The sequence below is a fragment of the Notothenia rossii genome, assembly GCF_949606895.1.
Source record: "Notothenia rossii genome assembly, chromosome: 2".
Classification (NCBI taxonomy): domain Eukaryota; kingdom Metazoa; phylum Chordata; class Actinopteri; order Perciformes; family Nototheniidae; genus Notothenia; species Notothenia rossii.
Window position 1 is genome coordinate 33,198,749 of NC_136904.1, and position 8,635 is coordinate 33,207,383.

Consider the following 8,635-nt stretch of genomic DNA (forward strand, 5'->3'; position numbering starts at 1 on the left):
CACTTATAACATCCTCTGCTTCATTTAGCTTATAGCATTTATTTATTTTTTGTGACATGTATATAGTTCACTTCATCTGCATTCATTCCACATTGGTCTTGCAACATAATCTGCAATATATTATGCTGATCTATTTTACTGTTTCTTCTTGCACTATTTACATTTTTGTATTTGTTTTATATAACTAATTTTGTCCTATATAACTATGTTGCAATGTTTGAGTTTGGGACTTAAAGGTCACCTATCATGCTATTTTTAGGCAATAGCATAGGTCTCAGATATATATATATATAAAAAAAAGAAAAGAAAACATGTCTATGAAGTGACCCTGTGTCTCAATGAGATTTTTACCTGTATAAATAAAAGGCTAAATAATAATAAATACATAAATTATAATAATAAGAGGGGGCGGAGCTTATGCCGGCTCATGGGGGACCCGGAAGATATAGCTGATATGCTGCGGTGATGAAACGCAAGGATTATTAGATCAAGGATTATTTCTGTTACGGTGTGTGTAGGAAGCAGGACCCAAATGCAGATTAAATTGACAAAAATAACTCCTTTATTTCAAGGCTAAACTATTAACAAAGACTGAACAGAACACTCACCCCAGAACAAGTCATTACACAAGACGAACCGAAAAAGACAGACAGAAAAAACAGAACTTAAATACACACAAGACTAATCATACAAACAAGACACAGGTGAGGAGGGAGGAGAAAACACAGGGACACCAGGTGAACACAATCGGGTAAATTAGACACACCAGGGAAACTAACGAGAGGGAAGCACAGACAGATCTAAACAAGACAAAACACAACGCAGACAGAAAACCAAAGACAGATCTAAACAAGACAAGACAAAACACAACACAGACAGATCGTGACAATTTCTGAAACAGTATGGAGCTCAAAGGCTTTTTCTCTTGCCGGTCATACCACAAGGTGAGTTCCTTTTTATTTCCTGCTTCTTCACACACATGCTCTCTCCTGGACAGGTTAGCTCTGAGTGTTAGCGATGCTAAAGTAAACACCGACCATATTACGTCCAAAAGAGTTGGGCATTGCTTCTGATAGCAACGTTTCTGATAGTGCTGTGGGTCCGCCGCCGATTTGACGTCATATTGGCCGCAAATCTGGATCAGCTCCGTTGTACCCCCGTTTTTAGAGATTTGGGTACGGAGGAAAAGAGAGGGGGTTTTATTTTCTCACGCTGTGTGAGTTTCCTGACACACTGGGGACCAGTGGCGGCCGGCCCATAGGGGAGCTAGGGGCGCCGCCCCCCCTCTTCCCACATGTTTGATTGTCATTAAAAAATAAAAAATAAATTAAAAAATATATTTAAAATTTTTTTTTTTTTTTTTTTTAATCTTTATTTTTAATGAACAAGGTAAATATTATATAGTTGGTATCAGTAAAATGTACAATCTACAATAAAATCTCGTTTAAAATTGTTTTACGATGTCTAAAGTTACTGATAAGTCACATGTTTCCTGCCTGGCCGCAGCGTGTATCATTCATTACCCTCTCTCGTCCGGGCGGTAAGAAAGAGCCCTCAGCCAGAGCAGCAGCAGCCAACAAGCTAACTGTTGCTATCTGTAAACTATGCCGCCGAAACATAATTTCAGCCAATCAGCGTCGTCAGATCTGATGCTCAAAGGGCGCCCTGTCAGCGCCCTGGCCTGTGTGTTGTTTAGACTCGTATCCAAGGTGACGCTACAGTGGTTGAAGGTGGAGACTCCGGTGCGAGTGGGACGCCGGAGCTGTAGATTAACATTTACATGCTTATTGTAGTTGTAAGGGCAATGCCTGTGGCACCATGGAGCATATGTGTGGGCTGGACCTGTATTTTACAGGAAAGGAGTGAGCAGAGGTTCGAGTTGTCGATTCTTGTTCAGTTTTCATCTTCCTCACCCTCTCAGACTTTGAATTGCGCGGGCTGCTAAAGAGACGCGCTACCATGGAAACCAAACAAATGGTGTAGCTGTATTAGAGTCCGAGTGGAAACAGTCGTGAGTAAATTTGATTTTGTCAGAAATCGGGAGAAATGCGGGAGTCTCCCGCGAAAATCGGAAGGGTTGGCAAGTAACACCAGTGCATGACATTAAGGATTTTGGGAGATCTAAGCTAATTTACAGATGGCCCTGAGCAAAATAGAGATTGCCCTGAAAAATGCGCGTGGACGAAATGGCACGAAGGGTTTGGGGGGCCTCCCCCTAAAAAAATTATTTTTCCAGGTCTTCCTGTAGATGCTGTCTGGTGCATTCTCTAGACTGAATTATAAGATGAATCACCACAATATTATATTGTACAATTTCAATTTTATTCTTGATTTCACTTGTTTGTTTGCTCTTGTTTGCTCGCTTGCATGCCCTGCATAGCTATAAGAAATACTTAAGTTGTTGGTCAAGACACTTTCCATCTGATGAAGGCAAATGCCTTCCCAGATGTAGAAAACATTACATTCAGTTATAACTGCCAAAACAAACATTATTTACACTATTATGACCCCTGTTAAAAATGTTTGTAATGTTATCTATTGTAAGTTGGTCGAATGAATGCTTCCTCATCCGGAAGCTGACCGAGCAGACCCGAGCAGCAGTCGAGAGGAGCCGAGCGCATCCGCGAAGCACACAACATGGTGACGTCGGAGTTCCCGTTAGCCGGCAAATCTAAATCTCTTCGGTCAAAATAATTTCCCTTTAGCGCAATACCGCTTTAGTTGCGCCACTTATGTGACAGACAAGAAGAGTATGTGACAGACAATAATAGTCAATTGATTCTAATGTCTAACAAGTAATGTGGAGAAAGAGATGTCCTGTCTGGGTTGATTGTGCGTTGATCTGTTGGTAATGCCTCGGGGTTCCGGTGGGCATGTAAACAAATGCATAATGCTGCGCTATACTTTGTGGCCTCACCCGGTTGCATAGCGAAACTTATTGTTTAGGTGTCTTTTAATAAGCAGGTACTCATATCATTAGCTAGAACTAGCTGGATCTGATCGATATGGACATAAACGCGAGTGAAGTCTAATCTGACGGGAGAGAGAGATCAACTGCTGCTGACGAGTCGACACGCAGCTCTGCATGATCACATGCAGCGGTGAGCGGAACAAAACACACACTTCAGGTTAGAATATCACACGTAGCTATTTTAATTACCTCTCAAACTACCTAAACTAGTTATAGATATGTTTAGTTTTACTGTCGGGTCACTCATTACTGGATCCGCGAGCTGCATGATACTGGCATAATAGATTGCCCGATCGGGCAATCAGCAGGTGAGGCTTCATTGCCCGAGCTAAATACTAGATGGCCCCGGGCCATCGGGCAGTCCTTAATGTCGAGCCCTGAACACACACACACACACACACACACACACACACACACACACACACACACACACTGTTCATATTTAGTCTCCTGATTTTAAATGGGAATTAAATAATTTGAGTGTTCCCAAAGCCATAGCCCCACCAAAAATATTTTTCACCAGCCGCCACTGCCGGGGACACATATTTATGTATAAAAGACATCAAAAAGTGCATTTTGCATGATAGGTCCCCTTTAAGATTTTCATTGCCATTTCTACACTGTAGCTACTGTGCATATGACAATAAAGCAATATGGGCCTTGAATTTGAATCACAACCATCATGCTATATAATATAACAACTGTTTGATTTAATGGGCCAAAGGGTTTCAAGATATATATCTGATATCGAGTAGCAAACCAAGCAGAAAAAAAAACACAGCTCTTTTTTTAAATAAATGTTTGACTTTTGTGAATAGTAAATATTTTTACCTCTTGAGTCCTTTGAAATGGTGAAGTCACTCTTTGATGAACCGCATGAAGCTCATTTACATGTGCATCATGTCACCAGGGATCAGAAGTAGACTGCTTCATTTTAATGTAATTCATAATTCATAAAGCCTATGACATTAAATGTCTAATGTGAAAGGGGTCGCCCATAGTGAAGAACCCAGAGAGAATCGTAACGAAAGCTTCGGTCCTTCAGAACTCTAAATCATCCATTAGGTTCTTATCACCTTCACTCTTTTGGTTCATTTTCATTTTATTTCATCAACCTACTGTAGTTCACAGTAGCTGGTGGAGTGAGTAATTTACTTACATTTTCAGGCAGATAGCAAGTTGCTAATGTTGATATATTGGATGTGTAGATGGCCAACTTTATCAAAAATATAATATGTCAGTTTGGTAAGCTTGTTCTGCTGCTCCCATCAGGCTAAAAACTGAATTCATCTCATGAGCTAGCTTAATCACCATTGTAAACATTTGTATAAATAGTATAATTAATTTTTCGTACAGGGACAGCATTTGAAACAAGCATTTTGTTTGAACATGTGCAATCTGAGTGATCAAAACACACTTGTTACATGAATCATTAAAGAGCAACTCAACAGCTGTTAAGAAATCATTGTCCTGCCAATCATTTTTATGACTGTATAAATAATGTCGAAATTAGGAATAAAGTGAGAAGTTCAATCCTCCATGAGGGACTCATTGTAGAGCTGCTGACATCTGTGTAGAAAGGAGCCAGTTGAGATGGTTTGGCACCTGGTAAGGATGCCACCTGGCTGCCTCCCTGTTCCAGGCACGTCCAGCTGGGAGGAGACCAAGGGGCTGACCTAGGACGAGGTGGAGGGATTATATCTCCACGCTGGCCTGGGAGAACCTTGCAATCCCCCAGTCAGAGCTGATTGATGAGGCCAGTGATGTTTGCAATGAGAACAGGGAAGTTTAGTGCCCTCCGCTGCAACTGCTTCCACAGAGACACGACTCAGGATAAGTGATGGAGGATGGATGGATGGATGGATGGATGGATGGATATCCTGATGGTCATATCTGGGAGAAATGTTCTGGGTTTGAATGAGGATCATGGCCTTACCAACGTGCTTAGTTTTGTTTCTGTGAGCACAAAGGTCACGGTTGTTTCTTTGCTTTACCTTTCCAAACCGTAACCAAAGATTTGTCACATCACAAAGCAGAATTATTTTTCAATAACAACTTGTAATGATTTTGGAAGGCACAAAGGAATGATGCTATCCTGTCGTTAAAGGGCGTCAAACTGGACAAAGCCTCTATGTGTCATCCAAGGACAAAGAACCATTATAAAAAAATATATATTTGGAGGATTTGGAGCACAAACTGATTCAATCACCCAAAGGAAGTTTGACATCAATTCAATTCATCCACAGTATTCTTTATATGTGTGATACATATTAACATCAGGAATGGGGATTGGACAAAGCCACTTCTGACATTTACATAGGCAATGATTTAGTAATAATCAGGCTAATAATTAATGTGGAGAAATACAGTAAAAGCTTCTCTAATCCTTTATGTTCAGAACGACTTGTAGCAGGTGTTTATAGAATAATTACACAAATGTCATTTGTGTCTTTTTTACAGTTGTTGATTGATGAGAAAATGTATAGACTCTCCGGAGCATGAAGCCCAGGTTTTTTAATATGATAGTGTCCTTGTTCAAACTGTGATCTCAGCATAGGAAACATGTAAAAATGAGCTGACACTCACTTCTGAATTTTTAAAATAGAAACACTTTCACAGGTGTAGCAAGTAGTTTGCGCTTCTTCTATGCTTTTAACTTGTTCCGCTTTCTAAATGGCTTTTTAAAAGGCACTTTTGATTATCTGCAGAAGTTTAATGGTCACTTGTTAACATGGATTCATCATCATGTATACCTCGGAGAAGAGCGGGGTGTGGATAGAAACCTCAACATTTGTTCTTCTAGGAACTCAAAATGTCTGTTTCTTAAGATTTTTTGTCCAAATAGACTGATCTATTGGTGCAAGGACTAAAACAAAGCTCATCTCGCAAAGATGACAATGCTTTTCGAAAACAGTGTACTCTCAATATTGTAGCAACAATGTAGGGCAGACCTAAAACCAAACTGTATCAAGCCTTTTTGCAAACAGCTAGTCCTTAAATATATTGTTTTTCCAGTTTTCTGGACAACCTTTATTATTGCTCAACCTCACTAATGCTCTTGTGTCTGAATGGTAACATCTGGTTAACGCTTATGGTTTTGGGATGAGGTGTTCATCAATCAAATATTGGTATAATGTTTGGTTGTCTGCATACTTCTTGCCATACAGTGTGTATTATCGTACACTTTTCTATATTAGCTAGCTTAATGCAGGGCTTAATTCAGTATTTCTGTTTCTCAATCTGGATACTTCCTGTACACTATTCCAATCCAGTGCCCTCACTAGAAGTGGCTATTGACACAAGCTAGCAGCTTTATCAAATCATTTCACTCTGTACTTCGTTATACCATACTTGTCAGTGTGATAACTCTGATGCACTCAATATAGAAATTGTAAGTACAGAAGTAGGAACATTGAGACACAAGATATGTCTTGTAGTAGTTCAACGTTGTGTTGGATACTGTGATATGAAGTTATTAATTATATTTATTCAAATAGTTCACTACAAAAAAACTGAAAAAGCTGCTGTCCAGCAACAAGCACATAAAACTAAGAGTTTCTCGATAATTAAATGTGGAGAGCAGCTGTTATTAGAGTTGTTGTAATGACTCAATGTAGTCACTGAGCTTTTCTCTCCGTGCAGGTGGATAGACATAATGTATTTCTGTTTGACAGTCCAACTAGAGAAATGTCTCTGTAGGGAGATTACTACAGGCTCAAAGGTCAATAGTGGCTAGCTTTAATCTTCTGTTCACTGATGAGACATCATTCATGTTGGTTTCTTCTTTAACAGAAGAGGGTCCATACAAGACTTGAACATCTGTTAACAGCTGATGTTTTTCTAATGAAAGGGCATTTATTATTCAGACTGCAGGAAGTAATAATGCACACTGCTCTTTATATGGGAATATTTAATTTTTATAAAACAGCAACGTGGTGACTGCAATTCTTACTTTAGATACAGAATTATCACTTTTTTCTGTATTTAATGGCTGTCGTCACAGTCAGAATACCGCTTTTGACATTCAACAGACCATTTAAACTTTACAGTTAAAATACATATCTGTCATTGAATTGCAAATGTCAATTTAAAAATAAATGTAAGACAGAAAAAATATTTACAATTTGATAACAACTGTACCCACTCCATATATTCAGAAATATAGAAATTGTTAAAAGGCTAGTATTTTTCCAAGCCGACAGCAGTTGTGTTTTTTAAGGTAAATATGTTATAAGAAAATTACTCAAAAGTACATTTAGTAATATGTTGTCTGGTAAAACTCGGCCTGAAGGCATAAAAAGACACTTTGGGTGTTTTTCTTGAGTTTAACAGGTTGTGATGTGACATTCTAAAATTGCCAAAGCACAAAGGTGTTATAATTTGGTTCATACCGTCAACCTTCAGATGAAATGGAAATGTTTTGTAGTGATTGCAATAATGTGATTACTGAAGCAAGGAATTGTAAAACAATTTCTGATCTTTTAACTTGAATCAGAATTCCCTAGACTACACAAAAAGAAAATGGAACATTTGAAAGCTTCTTCAATATTGCTGAGGTATCTTTGATGGACAGAAAGTCTCCATGCACTACATCAGTTGTATCTCGTATGCTGTTTCAAGAGAACATTAGACCACACTTTTAACTTAAATTACATAAGATTGAAATTATACAACAAAAGAGCAAATATATGCTAAGTGCTGAGCAGGATTTATTTCAAGCATGGTGAGAATTAACCTCTGTGAATACACGATAAACCAGCAGGGCCAGAACCACAACAGGAGCTGACTCAGGTTCAGTTGATATTTGTTAAGAAACAGCTCCATCTTCTGGTTTCCACCACAGAGGCACATCATGAGAGGAAGATATTGTTCAACATCATACCTTGGACCGAGTTAGCTTTTGTCTTGGTTTAATCTTTACTTTGTATGACCTGGTTAGGAAAGCTTGTGAGGGGAGCTCATACGGCACTATTTTCATTCAACAAATAATCAACCTTATTTTTTTAAACAGCTACAGAATGGCAGGCCTACATTGAAATTGTTCATCACTTTCAAATCAAGCTGAGAGTAAAGCACAGCTGAGAACAGATGAGATGATTGACAGACAAGTAAAGTGAGGTTATTTGGGATAAATAACTCACAAAGGACAGAAACTAAAGACAAAAGTTACATTTGGATGTTGGCAGAAGATAAGTTGGGAAAAGAAGCCATGCTATTTATCATGTGTGTTACATCAGTCTGGTATTTTGAGAGCATCTTGCCAAAATAAGACTGACCTGCAACCATGGCATTTTAGATTAATGTAAGGTATTTACGGGAAGAAGCAATGTCCCTATTATTCGGTATAATTGACAGACAGACCTCTCTTTAAACATTTTCATTGGAACTAGTACTGTATAAGTAGTTCCAATGAAAACTGATTACAATTAGGTGTAGGGATAATCCTGAAAAGACGTGATTTAATAAATATATAGACAAAACTAAATATCAGCATGATTAGATACTGATGCTGCTGGTGCTTTAAGTAGGAATAGAGTTGGTGTTTTATATAAAATGTAAAACACACTTTAAAGATTGTCTTTTGATTTCACTAACGCTTGGCAGTGAGTCAGAAAGCCATTTCCGTTCCGTACTATAGTGCAGAGGAATCTCATTAACGCCAGC

General features: G+C 38.6%; 1 long non-coding RNA gene across 1 annotated transcript in view; it reads left to right on the plus strand.

Annotated features, from left to right (window-relative positions):
• The first annotated feature begins 815 nt into the window (after positions 1-815).
• Positions 816-8,635, plus strand: part of LOC307030053 — a 16,471-nt gene continuing 8,651 nt past the window's right edge. Inside the window, exon 1 of the long non-coding RNA XR_013805510.1 lies at positions 816-944. This is a non-coding gene — a long non-coding RNA (uncharacterized lncRNA). The remainder of the gene's footprint in view (positions 945-8,635) is intronic.